General features: G+C 35.0%; 1 protein-coding gene across 3 annotated transcripts in view; it reads right to left on the reverse strand.

The window, feature by feature from the left end:
• LOC114326167 (uncharacterized) overlaps positions 1-21,267 on the reverse strand; it is a 133,059-nt gene that overhangs the window by 103,583 nt on the left and 8,209 nt on the right. The window contains exon 1 of one of the 3 annotated variants that reach the window (XM_050652728.1): positions 12,106-12,214. The exons of 1 other annotated variant lie outside the window; for it this stretch is intronic. The gene's annotated coding sequence lies outside the window, so the exon portion shown is untranslated. Of the gene's footprint in view, positions 1-2; positions 152-12,105; positions 12,215-21,267 lie in introns of those variants that run through there. One more of the 3 variants, XM_050652727.1, reaches the window with a different exon arrangement.

Raw genomic sequence — 21,267 nt, forward strand, 5'->3', positions numbered from 1 at the left:
ACCTCCAAGAAGGGGTGAAAGTCACATCCAGGACAACAGAACATATCGGCATAATCTCACTTTTTTCTTTGGCTTTTTAGCTACGTGTGTGCCAAATTTTATGTCAATCCAAGCGGTTCTTTAAAATCTGGAGGTTTTGCGATATTTTATCGTGAGTGAATGGAATAATAATTATTACAACGGCAATTATTGCCGTTGTCACTTTTAGATAAGAAGTCATTATCACAATGATATAGTCAGGTTAACTGAATTGTATAATTATTGTTTTTATCATTAAATGTGAAAACCTAGAATTATCCATGTCTGTCCGTCAATAAACACAACTCGTCTATTAGTAGGACAGAAAGAATGACAAATAAGGTGTCAAATGAAAGCCTATAACCAAAATATGATATTACATGTGAGAAGTTTGACCTCGGACTGCCTGTTCCAGAGTTGCAACCGAAAGTACTGTTTTAAATTCGTCGAAATAGTACAAACTATTGGTCAACACGACTAAGAAAGACCAGAACAAATACATACTTCCGGTTTCATGCCTGTCTGTTCGTCCATATCTGTAGGTGAACAAAATTCATCCGTCATATCAGCTGACAAAAAGTTACACGAAGGGTTCAAATATCGACTGCCGGTTCAACTTCCGGTCACTTTTTGTGAAAAATTAGAACTTACGATGTCCAATTGCTTGTTACAATTTTTTTTATAAGTGTTCTACTCTATCTATTCTGACTTTTCATTAACTTACTTAGATCACATATAATTTAATACAGTTTTGATGTCAGGGTCTTCAAAATTTATGTGGTGAGTTCCGGTATGTGATGAATGAAAAACGACTCCATAAGCAGAAGAAAAAAGTGTTCTCAAGACCTAAGACAATACATCGACTCACAAGAGCGTTGTGACAGTAGCAAAAATTCGAGTTGGGTTTCTAATTACTTTCTCATGCGGCTTACTCTCCTGACTTGGCCCCCTCCGATTATTAAGTGTTCCCAAATCTGAAGAAATGATGGGCGAGTCACAAAGTTTCACAAAAAAGCGAATATTTCGCGAAATGAACGTCAGATCGAAAAACTAAAAAATGCGTGTTCAATATTTTTCAAAAGTCTATCGAATGATACCAAAAACGAACCCCCACGGAAAGGGGTGAGGAGTAAATTAAAAATTTTAAATACGAACCCTGCGATATTTCGCGAAATGAACATCAGAGTGCCAGTGTGTGCTTTTTTTCTGGGGATGAGTACCACCCCCTTCTCGAGTGTGAAAAAATATAGGTCCAAATAAGTCCGTAAGTGGATAAACTAATTAAATTCCTTGTAACTTTTGTTTTTAGATGGTTTTTCGCAAATAAATCAAAAAGTAAGTATTTGATCGAAAAACTATTCCTAGCAAATATAAAGCTTATAAAACAGTAAAAAAAATGATGTATGTATGAAGTCTGGACACACAATAAAAACAGAGTTGGAGCTAATCAAAAGTTGGTTCTTATTCGTCAAATTCCAAATCGACTAGTTCAACGTAAAATGTCCAAAAAATAACGCACTTTTCGGGGAAAACCCGCCACAAATTTTTTAAAGAGTTTAAAAAAAGTTTTATTTTTGTTATATAAAAAGTATCTATTCTATCACCATCAGCATCAAAAGTAGACCGGGCAGTATCGTCGCCCCCGCTAGCGAAATTATTCCGATTCGATTTTTTTGCACAAACTTACTCAAAAAGAGGTCCTTATAACATATCCAAAGGGTGCCGGGCGGTGCATTGGTCGAAAAATTGTTTAAAAAATTTTTTTGAAACAAATTCACAAAAACAATTTTTTCATTTCGAACAATTTTTTTTAGATAACTTGTGTCATTCTGGGCAAAAAAGGTGTCTTGCCATTTTTGTTTAAAATTGATTGTTGTCGAGTTATATGCGATTAAAAATTTGAAAAATGCGAAAATGGCCATTTTTAAGTCTTAATAACTCGATTAAAAGTTATTATTATGAAATTAAAAAGTGAGCAGATCAAGTTTCAAACCCTTGCTTCAAGGTCCTTAAGAGATTTTTGTCATTATTTTATTACAAAGCTGTTATTTTTAATTATTAATAATTAGCGCTATAGTCCCGGATTTATCGTCGCCCCTGTTAGTGAAATTATTCCGATTTGATTTTTTTGCACAAACTTACTCAAAAAGAGGTCCTTATAACATATTCACAAGGTGCCGTGGTCGAAAAATTGTTTAAACAATTTTTTAAACAAATCCACAAAAATAATTTTTTCACTTTGAACAATTTTTTTTTAGATAATTTTGGACATTCTGAACAAAAAAGGTCTCTTGTCAATTTTCTCTAAAATTGATTGTTGTCGAGTTATACGCGATTTAAAACCTGAAAAATGCGAAAATGGCCATATAACTCGACAAAAATCAATTTTAGAGAAAAATCTCAAGATACCTTTTTTGCTCAGAATAACCCAACTTATCTAAAAAATCGTTCGTATTGAAAAAATTATTTTTGTGAATTTGTTTAAAAAATTGTTTAAGGTGATACAGTAGCGATCAACAGGTAGCCAAAACGCGTTCCAAGATTGCGGCTGTAATTTTGAATATTTTTTCAAGATATTTGGCACACGTATCCGTAATATAATAAAGAATGGCGGTACAGAGCCCAATTTGAAAAATATATTAGGTAATATTTGAAAATTATTCTGTAATTAAATACAATATTAAAAAAACGAGCCTGTACCGCCATTAAGAAGAACAAAAAAATACACTTTCTTCAAATAAACTTTTTTATCCGATGCCTAGATTTTGTGTCATTTTGGAACTACTAAAATGTTTTATTTCATTAGTCCAAAACAAAATTTAAATTTTTTAATTCGACAAAATATTTCCACGCACAGGCTGTGGTCTGTATTCATTCGAGAACCAAGAAAGACAGCTCATTAACCGCCTTTCATTTTTTCTTAGAAAATAAACGATCTCTACACAAAGTACTTATAGGATAATACGCCGCCGTTATGAAATGATTGTAGGATGTTAAAATGACGAAGGATGTTTTACCCGGAAATCCGAATTTTATATACTTTTGTTATATTTAATACCCTAATAGCACACGACGTCCTTTGGACGTCCAAAATAGGTCAATTTTTGGTCCTAACGTCCATGGACCATAAACGGACGTCCTTTGGACGTCCGACGCTGGACGTACTTCGGGTGTACTAAATATGTACGTCCTTTGGACGTCCGGCGTTGGACGTCCTTCAGGTGGACTAAATATGTACGTCCTTTGGACGTCCGGCGTTGGACGTCCTTCGGGTGGACTAAATATGTACGTCCTTCGGACGTCCGGTGTTGGACGTCCTTCGGGTGGAATAAATATGAACGTCCTTTGGACGTCCGTACTCGGACGAAATACGGACCTTTTCCAATCGTCCATATTGGACATATTCTACCAATAAGGGGATTAAACAGCAAAATTATTTAATAAAATATTAACTTAATTTTGTTAATAAAATAGTTTAAATGGAAAAGATTATAAATCATATTTAATTCAAAACTGTATATGTAGTTTAATATCTAATACATGTTTTTGTTTTTATGTAAAGTGTGAAAATCTGATCGGTAAATTATTCGTTATGTCCACTCTACATCAACAATAAATTGAACAAGAAATTGACTAAGTTATTCAAGGCCAAATTTGACGAGTACAAAATGTATGATTTGTAAAAGAAAATGAAGGAATTTGATGAAATAGAACAATTGGATATGTTTTATTTTGTCAAATTTCTTTATTTTCTGTTTATTCACGGCAAAATTGGAAGTAGAATTGTGTTTTGTATAAGCCAAATTTGACCTTGAATAACTTGTCGTCAATTTCTTGTTCAATTATTGTTGATGTAAAGTGGACTTTATAATGTTTTATTATTCCCGTTACCAAGATGATAGAAGTTTGGTGGTTAATTCTAATAAGCAAAAATATAATTTTTATCAATGTATCCTTACTACAGATGAATATTGAGAGCATCTTTTTGAAGTTGAGCGTACGTGTGCCCAAAATAGGTCCAGTTTTAGTCCTAATGCGGATGGACTATAAATGAACGTCCTTCGGACGTCCGACGTTGGACGTACTTACGTGTTGAATAAATATGAACGTCCTTTGGACGTCCATTGGACGTCCGTGCTCGGACGTGCGTTGGACATTGACATCGATCCGTGAGCGTCATCTGCAAAGAAGAAAATCACAAGCCAGGACAACCAATCCAAATAGTGAGTGTTTCAAACTTTTGTGTTGTGTTGTCAAAAGTTTATTTAATTATTTATGTTTTTCCTTACATACTTACATATTTTTTCAAGCTTTTTGGTATATTTTTCATATTTTTTACTATATTTCGATAAAAAAATTCTTCGCAGTTTTATCCTAATCAACATCATCATCATTCTATCCAAAAAGGCAAATCGCCAAAATCGCAATTTTATCATAATATGATATGTATATTTGCATTTTACCACATTTTTTCGATGTTTTGAAACATTTTTGTATATCTTTTGTGTATCTATCTATATTTTGTATATCACCCCTCCTCGGGGTGAAACTCACCCCCCAAATTCACATACTAATTTGTAAGTACACATACTTTGTAAGTATGGAATAAAGGTTGCTTAATATTAATCAGTTTATCGAAGTCCGGACTTATTTTGAACGTTTTTCACCCCAGAGAAAGAGTGAAACTCACCCCAGGGCAATAGCACACATTGGCACAATATCACTTTTTTTCTTTGGCATGTTAGCTATGCGTATGCCAAATTTCATATCAATCCTTTAAAATTTACAGCAAAAACCATCAAAGAATGTAGTAATACTTGTTTTCATGAAGTCGGTGATAGAGTTTGACAAATCTTTATGGTTGTTAAATATCTTTTAATTTGTGTATTCGATTTTTAAAGGTAGGTACTATATACGTCCATTTGGCACAATAAAAAATAACCTTCGACCGGTACATATTGCTTGTATCGATGCTCGGTGCATTGTTCAGTCATAAATTTTACCTGTCCCTATAGCGTCGGCCGTCGGGTCTTATTGTAAATTATTATAATAATAGTCCGTCTCGGTATTTTATTATTTCTGTCATAAGTATCTCTGTGGAAATGCAAATGCTGCTTGTAACATCCCAAAAACCAGCTCTACTATTAATTGTACTCGTATAAATAAGTGTATAATATGTACCTACCTACTTATTTATTGTATTCATTTATAGACCTGGATCCCGCGTAATAAAAAAAGTTGATTAACAGCAAGCTGAAAATTTGTTAATAGCTTCACGGTGTCTAGTCGGACAAACTTTGATGTACGGGAATACTGGAACCGGGGAAGTTTTAATTGTGGAACAGGTTAAAAACTTGGAACATCAGACTACCGAAAACGTTCCATGTATTTTGTCGGACAGAACTTCCAATTGATTTGTTACCATTTCATTAAACTCTTATGCAAAAATCAGACTGCGTACCAGTCTACTTTTATTCTCTTAATATTTTTACTTAAAAAAAGTGTACTACAATCATCTCGCTAAACTTAATATAACTGTTTTCGAGATAAACCCATTTTAAATCTGCGATATAACATAATTTTTTGCATAATATTGTAGTTAAATCCGAAAAATCAACTTAAAACCATAATAATAATTGTGCCAATTCTCATTTATGTCATTTATATTTTTGGAGATTTTTATGGTTTATAAGTTATTTTTCGAGTTTAGCGAGACGAATGTAGTATATATTTTTTAAGTAATAATATTAAGAGAATAAAAGTTTTGATTCGAAAAGTATATGTAATGTAGAGTTCCCTCAGCGATGTGATATAATATTATTACAGTATAGCTCCCCGTGCATGACAAGCTTATGGAGGTAGCCCATATAGCCTAGGCTATAATATTATTAAAAAAATCACTTAGATGGGACAATGGCTTTAGGAAATTCGAGACATCAAAAATGGCCCATTTTTAAGGTGGTGCGGCAATTTCTTGGAGAAATGTAATTATAATTTAATGTAAATAATCTAATATCCAATAATTGTAAATTAATATAAGATGTAATATAAGTTCCTTAAAAAATATATTTTTTATTTCCCACAATACATTCTCCACAGGTATAAATATCGTCTCTAGACGTCCACCGAACGTCCTCCCAGGACGTTAGATGGATGATCGGCAGCAATACATTGGACCAAACTGGGACGTCCTATGAAGGCCCAATTGACGTCCACCGAACGTCCCTTCGGACGTTAGGTGGACCTCCATTGGGCGTTTGGCAACGTGGAATTTGGACCAAAATTGGACGTCCTGTTAAGGTCCAATTCACGTCCCCTAAGACGTCCGATTAAGATCCAATTTACTCCGATTAAGGTCCAATTTACGTCCAATTAAGGTCCCATTTACGTCCGATTAAGGTCCAATTTACGTCCGATTAAAGTCCAATTTACGTCCGATTAAGGTTCAATTTACGTCCGATTAAGGTCCAATTTACGTCCGATTAAGGTTCAATTTACGTCCGATTAAGGTCCAATTTACGTCCGATTAGGGTCCAATTTACGTCCCCTAGTACGTCCGATTAAGGTCCAATTTACGTCCGATTAAGATCCAATATATGTCCCCTCGGACATTAGATGGACGTCCAATGGACGTTCGGTAGCGCGACATTTGGACCAAAATAGGACGTATAAAGGACGTTCCTCGGACGAAAACGGACGTCCAATGGACGTCCCTAAAGTCCGTGAAGGACGTCCATTGGACGTCCTTGTGCTATTAGGGTAGGTACCTACCTATAATTCTGGTGATTTTTTAAATCCTCTATTGTTAAGAGAATTTACACCTTTAGCCAAAGTTTTACGATTTTCTAACGGAAATTAACAAGTTATTTTAAATACGCACCAATTATCGATGTTGAAAGGAGTTTTTCAAGTTATAAAAATATTTTGTCTGATCAAAGAATATGTTTCCTCGTAAAGAATTTGGAAAAACACATTGTAGTGAATTATAATCGAAGATATATTTATAGTGATATTGTTGTTTTATTTTAAATAGGTAACTATTGGTAGCAGTTTTTGTAAAAACTGTGAATAAATTGCATATATAAAAAATGATTTTATTTGAAAAATAATAAATAAGATTACTAAATAAGACAGAAAATTTGTGGTTTCCCGAAATGCGCATTTTTTGAATTTTTGTGCATATCTTGCGCATATTTCGTAATTTTTTACCGCATATATATGCGAATATTTCATCAAAATTGATCGCATATAAATCCGCTCCCTAGTCATTGTATTCTGTTGTCTGATTCCAATGATTTGAGCCGCCGTACGACACGTTGGGACCAATGGGAGTGAAGATACGTAACTAATACCTATCAAGAGGTTTACTCAAACTTCTTTTCTGTACTTATACCTACCACTCGGTATAAGTACAAAAAAGAAGTTTGTGTAAACCTTTGCACAACTGTGTAAATACTAAAGAAAAATCTAAAATATTAAAAAAAAATAGTGGAATCCGTTAATCTGTTCTCGAAAAAATTAGCTATGAAAATGAGCATAATTTTCTATATCCCTAACTTTTGACGAGCAGTTTAGCTTAAATGGGGAAAAGCGGTAAGCTTAGACCAAACACCAGTAGGAGGCATTCAATTAATTGAGGAAAAAAATTAAATGGATAACAATATTCATTTCAGTTATAGAAAAGGCATTGCCCCGCTAGAATGGTTGAAATCACAAGTAACAATTAATAGTCCTACAAAAAAGACAGGCGCTTGAAAGTGATAAGACCATTGAACAATAAGCCTGCGAACTGCCTTTTAAACACATTCTTAAAAATAATCCATAACACAATTAAAAAAAGGTTTGTTAAGAAATTCTTTTATAGACTTCAGAAATTCAACAACTTCTCCTGATTATGTTTAAAAAACGTACGGAATGCACTAAATGAAAAAAAGAAGAAAAAGATTTATCATACCGTTATACTCTAATATATTCTTACGTTGAATATGTGATGCTTCCCTGTAGAGTATAAAACGGACAGTTGTGTTTTTCCCTTGAGCTGCCTTGTTTAGTCTTCTTTGTCGTTCTATTCGTTAAATCCTATCCTCTCAAGTCACAGCGTCAGAAAGCAGTGGGTATATGCAGTGAACGGGAGGCCTATGTCGAGCAGTGAACGTTGGGGCCCTTTCGCGTTTATCATATGTAGAGAAGTCGCTTGTCAAAAACTGGACGTATGTAATCGTATTCTATTTGTTAAATACTCTCACCTAATATGTCATACCATGTGTGTTAATCCATTTTATTTCTACAATTTTAAAGTGTTATTACATGCCGTCATTTTCATTTGTCTACACCATCTTATTCTGCCAGTTAAATCCCATCATTTCAGACGCTGTACGTCACGATTGAACCAATAGAACCGTAGATACAAGACTAAGGCCCTTTTGACATGATGCTGTAATTGATTTTCATACGTCATTGTATTATATTAGTCAAATCCAGTTATTTTAGGTGCTGTACGCCACGATTGGACCAATAGGAGCGAAGATACGTAAATAAGGCCCTTTTGACATATTGCTGTATTTGATTTTTCTGTGTCATTGTATTCTGTTCATTAAACCCTACCATTTGAGCTGCTGTACGTCACAATTGGACCAATAGGACTAGATATACATAACTAGGGCCCTTTTGACTTGTTGCTGTATTTGATTTTTCTGTGTCATTGTATTTTATTTGTCAAGTCCTATTATTTGAGATGCCGTACGTCACGATTGGTCTTATAGGACCGAAGATACGCGACTAAGGCCCTTTTGACATGAGGTTGTATTTGATTTTTCTCTCATTGTATTCTGTTTGTCAAATCCTATCATTTGAGGTACTATACATCACTATTGGACCAACAGGACCGAAGATACATAACTAAGGCCCTTTTGACATATTGCTTGTTTGATTTTTCTGTGTCATTGTCTTCTATGATGTCTAAGGCATATCTCTGATATGCCCTATTTTTAAATTGGACTTCGTAAGTCCTAGGTTTTCACCCACAAGCTTTTATTTGACACCTCATTTGTCATTCTACCCGGTATAATGGCGGAGGAGTTATATTGGCGGTCGTACGTACCGACAGAAAGAGTACCCAGCTCAAATATCTCACCTTTAGTACCATCCTTGGATTATAAGCTTTCATTTGACACCTCATTTATTATTATAGCTGGTATAATGATAGAGGAGTTACATTCGCGGTCGGACGGACCCACCGACAGACCGCCTAGGTCAAATATCTCACCTTTAGTAACATCCTTGTATTACCAGCTTACATTTGACACCTTATTTGTCATTCTACCTGGTATAATGACGGAGAAGTTATATTCGCGGTCGTACGGACCGACAGAAAGATTGTCTAGGCCAAATATCTCACTTTTAGTACCATCCTTGGATTATAAGCTTTCATTTGACACCTTATTTATCATTCTACTTGGTATAAAGACGCAGAAGTTATAGTCGCGGTCGTACGGACCGGCGGAAAGACAGCTTAGGTCTAATCGCTCACCTGTAGTACCATCATTGGATTATCAGCTTTCATTTGACATCTCATTTGTCATTCTACTTGGTATAAAGACGCAGAAGTTATAGTCGCGGTCGTACGGACCGGCGGAAAGACAGCCTAGGTCAAATCGCTCACCTGTAGTACTATCATTGGATTATCAGCTTTCATTTGACACCTCATTTGTCATTCTACCTGGTATAACGACGGAGGGGTTATATGCGCGGTCGTACGGACCGACGGAAAGACAGCCTGGGTCAAATATCTCACCTTTAGTACCATCCTTGGAATATAAGCTTTCATTTGACACCTCATTTGTCATTCTACCTGGTATAATGACGGAGAAGTTATATTCGCGGTCGTACGGACCGACAGAAAGATTGCCTAGGCCAAATATCTCACCTTTAGTACCATCCTTGGATTATAAGCTTTCATTTGACACCTCATTTATCATTCTACCTGGTATAATGATTGAGGAGTTATACTCGCGGTCGGACGGACCGACGGACAGACCATGTAGGTCAAATATCTCACCTTTAGTACCATCCTTGGAATATCAGCCTTCATTTGACACCTCATTTCTCATTCTACATGGTATAATGACGGAGGAGTTATATTCCCGGTCGTACGGACCGTCGGAAAGACAGCCTAGGTCAAATATCTCACCTTTATTACCATCCTTGGAATATAAGCTTTCATTTGACACCTCATTTGTCATTCTACCTGGTATAATGATGGAGGAGTTATATTGGCGGTCGGAGGGACCGGCGCACAGATCGCCTAAGTTAAATATCTCACCTTTAGTACCATCCTTGTATTATAAGCTTTCTTTTGACACCTCATTTGTCATTCTACCTGGTATAATGACGGAGGAGTTATATTCGCGGTCGGAGGGACCGACGGAAAGACAGCCTAGGTCAAATATCTCACCTTTAGTACCATCCTAGGATTATCAGCTTTCATTTGACACCTCATTTGTCATTCTACCTGGTATAATGACGGATAAGTTATATTCGCGGTCGGAGGGACCGAGTCACAGACCGCCTAAGTCAAATATCTCACCTTTAGTACCATCCTTGTATTATAAGCTTTCTTTTGACACCTCATTTGTCATTCTACCTGGTATAATGACGGAGGAGTTATATTTGCGGTCGGAGGGACCGACGGAAAGACAGCCTAGGTCAAATATCTCACCGTTAGTACCATCCTTGGATTATATGCTTTCATTTGACACCTCATTTGTCATTCTACCTGGTATAATGATGGAGGAGTTATATTCGCGGTCGTAAAGACCGACGGACAGACCGCCAAGGTCAAATATCTCACCTTTAGTACCATCCTTGGATTATCAGCTTTCATTTGATACCTCATTTGTCATTCTAGCTGGTATATTGACGGAGGAGTTGTGGTTACAGACAGACGGACAGACGGACGTGGATAATACAAAGTTTTCACATTTTTTCAAAATTGGGTGAAAACAATAAAACATGATGCCAGACTGATTTCTTTATGAAAATAATATATACATTCTCAAATTGTCTATTTTTCGTTGTGAATAATATTGTATTCAACAGTGATGCCAAATTTCTGATGCCAAAATGATTGATAATGAAAGTGGGATATACGTTTTCATGTATATAACGGCAGCGACAAAACGGTAAAACACTGAACTAAATTTATATAATATTTTCACTGTACGATCATTTTGGACTCAAACATTTTATGGAATAAACTTATATAACTTAGTAAGAGGTAAACAAGGAAAGCTGATATATTAAAGTAACATCAAGGAATCAAATCTCTAACTACCGAGCTGATTAGACTTCTGGTAGCAAGTACAGGAATAAAGTTATTAAGGTAGTGTAAAGTGGCATCGATATACAGATGCCGCTTTGCAAGACGATGCCAAATCGATGGTAAATGCATAATGTATCGATGCCAAATTGATAGTAGGATGTATATATATATATATATATATATATATATATATATATATATATATATATATATATATATATATAAGATGTAGATCTTTGAAACACACTCAGTGAACCAAAGATCCAAGGTTATTGGTTTAACGACCACTCGTACGAAATCAAATAGATGAAATAGAGAATGTGGAAAAATCCCCTTACGAACAATTCACACATCCACATCCATATATATATATATATATATATACATCCCGCTATCATTATGTCATCTTTTCATGTTGCAGTCATTTGGCATCACCAAGAAATACTATCATTTTCGAATTTTAATTCGTGTATGTTTGTTGAGCGCATTTTTTAACGCCCTGTATCGTTCTCAGTTTTCTAAAATTTTAATTTTAAAAATTTAAATTATATACAAAAATTTTTACACTTCATAACCATTTTGACTTCCACCACATAAAAATGTGTATTTCCCATCATTTTGCCGCTTTTCGACGTTGCCACGAGTTAAAAATACCGATCTTTTGAGGACAGGTAGAAAAGGTCTATTGTAAACTTAGAGGATGGAATATTTTGGTAAAATATTCCATCCTCTCAGATTATAAACTACATAAAAGGTAGGTTCTTTACCTGTTCAGCTGGATTACCAAGCAAGGGTCTAAATATTTTACGAGTTGAATTGTGTTTATTTGATTTCATCTGTTAAATTAAAATTTCTCATACCGACTTAAAATATTTGTTTGAAAAATTCATTTTATATTTTCGTTTAATTTACTTAGGGTTTTTGGTCAGAATTTTGAAGAAACGCTTGGTTTGACATAAAATTTGGGACACGTACCTATAGCTAATATGTTAAAGAAAAAAAGTGATATTGTGCCGATATGTGCTTTTGATCTGGAGGTGAGTTTCGTCGGTTATAGGGTATGAAAACAAATACGTTCAAATAAGTCCGGAATTGGATAAACTGACTAATTCTAAGCAACTTATATTTTATAGCGTTTTTCACTAAGTCAATACTTTTAGAGATATTTGCGAGTGAATATGTTCATTTTTCAACAAAAAAAAAAAACGTTTTTATACGGTTTTTCGCAAATAACTCAAAAAGTAGGTACTTTATTGAAAAAAAATTAGCAAATAGTAAATATAGCTTATAAAAAAGTGAAAAAATGGTATATGTGTCAGGTCTGTAGACCCAGTAGAAGCAGAGTTATTGCTAAGCTTTGTTTTAAAACCAAGAGGAGTAGGTAAACTAAATGGCAGATTCACACCCAAGAAAGTCACTAGAAATATCATCAGATAAATCTTCTTTTTTGGTTGATCATATCGGCCTTTGACGGTAATCTTGACTAAAAATCTAAAAATAAAAGGAAGAACGCAGAAAATACAAAAATTGCTGATAAAATAAATAAACTAACCTATGAAATGCCAATAGTGTCAAAATTTGATATGAGTAAAATTGCCTGAGGTTGTACCAATTACAAACAAGGTGTACGGCGCGGGAAATTTGAATGACTCCTCTTGTTTAAAAACAGACTATAGTGAAAAATAAGCTCTTATATCTCAAATTCCAAATCGAATATTTTAACGTGAAATAAAAAAAATGAAACACTTTTCTGGGAAAACTTATTACAACTTTCTTAAAGTGTTTAAGAAAACGTTTATTTTTATTTTTTTTTTAAGTTTCCAGCAGCAAGAGTAAGCAGGTTACGCTCAAAATACAGTTGTTCCTTTTTTTTTGGTTAAAAATATTCTAAAAACTCCCTCTAATTAACAGCCCAAATGGAATTAATCGTTACCACTTCACAAGTAACTTTATGTATTGTTTGTGTTTGTAAGTTTCATCAGTTCAAAGTGCTTATTTGTGGAAAAATTTGGTTTTAAAGTAAATTTTTTTAAATCTTTAATTTTGAAAAAAAGACTTTTGTCAAAATAACTTAAAAATTATTAGTGATACCAAATATCTTAAAGAGTAAAAAATGTAGGTGTTGCTTTTTTAAATATTTGGAATTTTTTGATTTTCTGGAAGACAAAAATTGGTTAAGATATGGCTGTTCAAAATTTGCATATACATACTCGTGACTAGTGATTCGTTCGATGCCTTTCAACAAAACCCCTTTCAAAAATAAGCATTTTGAACCAATGCAACTTACAGATCATATACAGGGTTTCCCCGAAAATAGTGCGTTCCTTAAAGGTATAGATAGAAAGCACAATGTAGAGCAAAAAAGTCTTATAACATTTTATTCTAAATTCAGCCGTTTGACCAAAAAACGAAAATACATTTTGATATGCAAATTGATACTCAATTAGTAAATAAACAAGGGGTCCCATTAGATTAAATTTCACAGTCACAGGTTCTTCTACGCCATGTTGCCAGGTCATATAAATTTATGAAAATAAAAATTTACTCTTATGGAGAACAACGTAATTTTTGTTGAAACGGTTAACTTTAGGAAAAAATGTTACAACACCTTTTTGTTCTAAATTGTGTATTATATCCACACCTTAAAGGAACGCACTATTTTAGGAGACACCCTGTATAAACAATACATTTATCAAAGTAACGTGTGAAGCGGTAACAATTAATTTTCATGACTTTCTTTTGCCAAAAAAAAGGGAACGATTTTATTTTCAGCGTAACTTGCTTACTTTTCACGCTAGAAACTGTTTTAAAAACACCAAAAAAAATTTTTTTTAAACACTTTAAAAGAGTTATGATGAGTGTTTCCCGAAAAGTGCTTTATTTTTTTGGTTATTTTACGTTGAAATATTCGATTTGGTATTTGACGAATAAGAACCTATTTTTCATTAGCTGCAACCCTGCTTCTACTGGGTCTACAGACCTTATACTGACACCTCTTTTTCATAAGCTATATTATTGCTAGGAATATTTTCTTCGATAAAATATGTACATACTTACTTTTTGAGTTATTTGCGAAAATCCGTCCAAAACGTGTTTTTCTATGAAAAATAAACATATTCACTCGCACATACCTCGAAAAGTATTGACCTAAAACTTTTATAGAACAAAATTTGCTTAGAATTAGAATTAGTCAGTTTATCCACTTCCGGACTTATTTTGCACGTATGTTTTTTCACCTCCAAGAAGGGGTGAAAGTCACATCCAGGACAAGAGAACATATCGGCATAATCTCACTTTTTTCTTTGGCATTTTAGCTACGTGTGTGCCAAATTTTATGTCAATCCAAGCGGTTCTTTAAAATCTGGAGGTTTTGCGATATTTTATCGTGAGTGAATGGAATAATAATTATTACAACGGCAATTATTGCCGTTGTCACTTTTAGATAAGAAGTCATTATCACAATGATATAGTCAGGTTAACTGAATTGTATAATTATTGTTTTTATCATTAAATGTGAAAACCTAGAATTATCCATGTCTGTCCGTCAATAAACACAACTCGTCTATTAGTAGGACAGAAAGAATGACAAATAAGGTGTCAAATGAAAGCCTATAACCAAAATATGATATTACATGTGAGAAGTTTGACCTCGGACTGCCTGTTCCAGAGTTGCAACCGAAAGTACTGTTTTAAATTCGTCGAAATAGTACAAACTATTGGTCAACACGACTAAGAAAGACCAGAACAAATACATACTTCCGGTTTCATGCCTGTCTGTTCGTCCATATCTGTAGGTGAACAAAATTCATCCGTCATATCAGCTGACAAAAAGTTACACGAAGGGTTCAAATATCGACTGCCGGTTCAACTTCCGGTCACTTTTTGTGAAAAATTAGAACTTACGATGTCCAATTGCTTGTTACAATTTTTTTTATAAGTGTTCTACTCTATCTATTCTGACTTTTCATTAACTTACTTAGATCACATATAATTTAATACAGTTTTGATGTCAGGGTCTTCAAAATTTATGTGGTGAGTTCCGGTATGTGATGAATGAAAAACGACTCCATAAGCAGAAGAAAAAAGTGTTCTCAAGACCTAAGACAATGCATCGACTCACAAGAGCGTTGTGACAGTAGCAAAAATTCGAGTTGGGGTTCTAATTACTTTCTCATGCGGCTTACTCTCCTGACTTGGCCCCCTCCGATTATTAAGTGTTCCCAAATCTGAAGAAATGATGGGCGAGTCACAAAGTTTCACAAAAAAGCGAATATTTCGCGAAATGAACGTCAGATCGAAAAACTAAAAAATGCGTGTTCAATATTTTTCAAAAGTCTATCGAATGATACCAAAAACGAACCCCCACGGAAAGGGGTGAGGAGTAAATTAAAAATTTTAAATACGAACCCTGCGATATTTCGCGAAATGAACATCAGGAGTGCCAGTGTGTGCTTTTTTTCTGGGGATGAGTACCACCCCCTTCTCGAGTGTGAAAAAATATAGGTCCAAATAAGTCCGTAAGTGGATAAACTAATTAAATTCCTTGTAACTTTTGTTTTTAGATGGTTTTTCGCAAATAAATCAAAAAGTAAGTATTTGATCGAAAAACTATTCCTAGCAAATATAAAGCTTATAAAACAGTAAAAAAAAAGATGTATGTATGAAGTCTGGACACACAATAAAAACAGAGTTGGAGCTAATCAAAAGTTGGTTCTTATTCGTCAAATTCCAAATCGACTAGTTCAACGTAAAATGTCCAAAAAATAACGCACTTTTCGGGGAAAACCCGCCACAAATTTTTTAAAGAGTTTAAAAAAAGTTTTATTTTTGTTATATAAAAAGTATCTATTCTATCACCATCAGCATCAAAAGTAGACCGGGCAGTATCGTCGCCCCCGCTAGCGAAATTATTCCGATTCGATTTTTTTGCACAAACTTACTCAAAAAGAGGTCCTTATAACATATCCAAAGGGTGCCGGGCGGTGCATTGGTCGAAAAATTGTTTAAAAAATTTTTTTGAAACAAATTCACAAAAACAATTTTTTCATTTCGAACAATTTTTTTTAGATAACTTGTGTCATTCTGGGCAAAAAAGGTGTCTTGCCATTTTTGTTTAAAATTGATTGTTGTCGAGTTATATGCGATTAAAAATTTGAAAAATGCGAAAATGGCCATTTTTAAGTCTTAATAACTCGATTAAAAGTTATTATTATGAAATTAAAAAGTGAGCAGATCAAGTTTCAAACCCTTGCTTCAAGGTCCTTAAGAGATTTTTGTCATTATTTTATTACAAAGCTGTTATTTTTAATTATTAATAATTAGCGCTATAGTCCCGGATTTATCGTCGCCCCTGTTAGTGAAATTATTCCGATTCGATTTTTTTGCACAAACTTACTCAAAAAGAGGTCCTTATAACATATTCACAAGGTGCCGTGGTCGAAAAATTGTTTAAACAATTTTTTAAACAAATCCACAAAAATAATTTTTTCACTTTGAACAATTTTTTTTTAGATAATTTTGGACATTCTGAACAAAAAAGGTCTCTTGTCAATTTTCTCTAAAATTGATTGTTGTCGAGTTATACGCGATTTAAAACCTGAAAAATGCGAAAATGGCCATATAACTCGACAAAAATCAATTTTAGAGAAAAATCTCAAGATACCTTTTTTGCTCAGAATAACCCAACTTATCTAAAAAATCGTTCGTAATGAAAAAATTATTTTAGTGAATTTGTTTAAAAAATTGTTTAAGGTGATACAGTAGCGATCAACAGGTAGCCAAAACGCGTTCCAAGATTGCGGCTGTAATTTTGAATATTTTTTCAAGATATTTGGCACACGTATCCGTAATATAATAAAGAATGGCGGTACAGAGCCCAATTTGAAAAATATATTAGGTAATATTTGAAAATTATTCTGTAATTAAATACAATATTAAAAAAACGAGCCTGTACCGCCATTAAGAAGAACAAAAAAATACACTTTCTTCAAATAAACTTTTTTATCCGATGCCTAGATTTTGTGTCATTTTGGAACTACTAAAATGTTTTATTTCATTAGTCCAAAACAAAATTTAAATTTTTTAATTCGACAAAATATTTCCACGCACAGGCTGTGGTCTGTATTAATTCGAGAACCAAGAGAGACAGCTCATTAACCGCCTTTCATTTTTTTCTTAGAAAATAAACGATCTCTACACAAAGTACTTATAGGATAATACGCCGCCGTTATGAAATGATTGTAGGATGTTAAAATGACGAAGGATGTTTTACCCGGAAATCCGAATTTTATATACTTTTGTTATATTTAATACCCTAATAGCACACGACGTCCTTTGGACGTCCAAAATAGGTCAATTTTTGGTCCTAACGTCCATGGACCATAAACGGACGTCCTTTGGACGTCCGACGCTGGACGTACTTCGGGTGTACTAAATATGTACGTCCTTTGGACGTCCGGCGTTGGACGTCCTTCAGGTGGACTAAATATGTACGTCCTTTGGACGTCCGGCGTTGGACGTCCTTCGGGTGGACTAAATATGTACGTCCTTCGGACGTCCGGTGTTGGACGTCCTTCGGGTGGAATAAATATGAACGTCCTTTGGACGTCCGTACTCGGACGAAATACGGACCTTTTCCAATCGTCCATATTGGACATATTCTACCAATAAGGGGATTAAACAGCAAAATTATTTAATAAAATATTAACTTAATTATGTTAATAAAATAGTTTAAATGGAAAAGATTATAAATCATATTTAATTCAAAACTGTATATGTAGTTTAATATCTAATACATGTTTTTGTTTTTATGTAAAGTGTGAAAATCTGATCGGTAAATTATTCGTTATGTCCACTCTACATCAACAATAAATTGAACAAGAAATTGACTAAGTTATTCAAGGCCAAATTTGACGAGTACAAAATGTATGATTTGTAAAAGAAAATGAAGGAATTTGATGAAATAGAACAATTGGATATGTTTTATTTTGTCAAATTTCTTTATTTTCTGTTTATTCACGGCAAAATTGGAAGTAGAATTGTGTTTTGTATAAGCCAAATTTGACCTTGAATAACTTGTCGTCAATTTCTTGTTCAATTATTGTTGATGTAAAGTGGACTTTATAATGTTTTATTATTCCCGTTACCAAGATGATAGAAGTTTGGTGGTTAATTCTAATAAGCAAAAATATAATTTTTATCAATGTATCCTTACTACAGATGAATATTGAGAGCATATTTTTGAAGTTGAGCGTACGTGTGCCCAAAATAGGTCCAGTTTTAGTCCTAATGCGGATGGACTATAAATGAACGTCCTTCGGACGTCCGACGTTGGACGTACTTACGTGTTGAATAAATATGAACGTCCTTTGGACGTCCATTGGACGTCCGTGCTCGGACGTCACGATTGAACCAATAGAACCGTAGATACAAGACTAAGGCCCTTTTGACATGATGCTGTAATTGATTTTCATACGTCATTGTATTATATTAGTCAAATCCAGTTATTTTAGGTGCTGTACGCCACGATTGGACCAATAGGAGCGAAGATACGTAAATAAGGCCCTTTTGACATATTGCTGTATTTGATTTTTCTGTGTCATTGTATTCTGTTCATTAAACCCTACCATTTGAGTTGCTGTACGTCACAATTGGACCAATAGGACTAGATATACATAACTAGGGCCCTTTTGACTTGTTGCTGTATTTGATTTTTCTGTGTCATTGTATTTTATTTGTCAAGTCTTATTATTTGAGATGCCGTACGTCACGATTGGTCTTATAGGACCGAAGATACGCGACTAAGGCCCTTTTGACATGAGGTTGTATTTGATTTTTCTCTCATTGTATTCTGTTTGTCAAATCCTATCATTTGAGGTGCTATACATCACGATTGGACCAACAGGACCGAAGATACATAACTAGGGCCCTTTTGACATATTGCTTGTTTGATTTTTCTGTGTCATTGTCTTCTATGATGTCTAAGGCATATCTCTGATATGCCCTATTTTTAAATTGGACTTCGTAAGTCCTAGGTTTTCACCCACAAGCTTTTATTTGACACCTCATTTGTCATTCTACCCGGTATAATGGCGGAGGAGTTATATTGGCGGTCGTACGGACCGACAGAAAGAGTACCCAGCTCAAATATCTCACCTTTAGTACCATCCTTGGATTATAAGCTTTCATTTGACACCTCATTTATTATTATAGCTGGTATAATGATAGAGGAGTTACATTCGCGGTCGGACGGACCCACCGACAGACCGCCTAGGTCAAATATCTCACCTTTAGTACCATCCTTGTATTACCAGCTTACATTTGACACCTTATTTGTCATTCTACCTGGTATAATGACGGAGAAGTTATATTCGCGGTCGTACGGACCGACAGAAAGATTGTCTAGGCCAAATATCTCACTTTTAGTACCATCCTTGGATTATAAGCTTTCATTTGACACCTTATTTATCATTCTACTTGGTATAAAGACGCAGAAGTTATAGTCGCGGTCGTACGGACCGGCGGAAAGACAGCTTAGGTCAAATCGCTCACCTGTAGTACCATCATTGGATTATCAGCTTTCATTTGACACCTCATTTGTCATTCTACTTGGTATAAAGACGCAGAAGTTATAGTCGCGGTCGTACGGACCGGCGGAAAGACAGCCTAGGTCAAATCGCTCACCTGTAGTACTATCATTGGATTATCAGCTTTCATTTGACACCTCATTTGTCATTCTACCTGGTATAACGACGGAGGGGTAATATGCGCGGTCGTACGGACCGACGGAAAGACAGCCTGGGTCAAATATCTCACCTTTAGTACCATCCTTGGAATATAAGCTTTCATTTGACACCTCATTTGTCATTCTACCTGGTATAATGACGGAAAATTATATTCGCGGTCGTACGGACCGACAGAAAGATTGCCTAGGCCAAATATCTCACCTTTAGTACCATCCTTGGATTATAAGCTTTCATTTGACACCTCATTTATCATTCTACCTGGTATAATGATTGAGGAGTTATACTCGCGGTCGGACGGACCGACGGACAGACCATGTAGGTCAAATATCTCACCTTTAGTACCATCCTTGGAATATCAGCCTTCATTTGACACCTCATTTCTCATTCTACATGGTATAATGACGGAGGAGTTATATTCCCGGTCGTACGGACCGTCGGAAAGACAGCCTAGGTCAAATATCTCACCTTTATTACCATCCTTGGAATATAAGCTTTCATTTGACACCTCATTTGTCATTCTACCTGGTATAATGATGGAGGAGTTATATTGGCGGTCGGAGGGACCGGCGCACAGATCGCCTAAGTTAAATATCTCACCTTTAGTACCATCCTTGTATTATAAGCTTTCTTTTGACACCTCATTTGTCATTCTACCTGGTATAATGACGGAGGAGTTATATTCGCGGTCGGAGGGACCGACGTAAAGACAGCCTAGGTCAAATATCTCACGTTTAGTACCATCCTAGGATTATCAGCTTTCATTTGACACCTCATTTGTCATTCTACCTGGTATAATGACGGATAAGTTATATTCGCGGTCGGAGGGACCGAGTCACAGACCGCCTAAGTCAAATATCTCACCTTTAGTACCATCCTTGTATTATAAGCTTTCTTTTGACACCTCATTTGTCATTCTACCTGGTATAATGACGGAGGAGTTATATTTGCGGTCGGAGGGACCGACGGAAAGACAGCCTAGGTCAAATATCTCACCGTTAGTACCATCCTTGGATTATATGCTTTCATTTGACACCTCATTTGTCATTCTACCTGGTATAATGATGGAGGAGTTATATTCGCGGTCGTAAAGACCGACGGACAGACCGCCAAGGTAAAATATCTCACCTTTAGTACCATCCTTGGATTATCAGCTTTCATTTGATACCTCATTTGTCATTCTAGCTG

This window comes from Diabrotica virgifera, chromosome 6 (genome assembly GCF_917563875.1).
Source record: "Diabrotica virgifera virgifera chromosome 6, PGI_DIABVI_V3a".
NCBI classification, from domain to species: Eukaryota; Metazoa; Arthropoda; class Insecta; order Coleoptera; family Chrysomelidae; genus Diabrotica; species Diabrotica virgifera.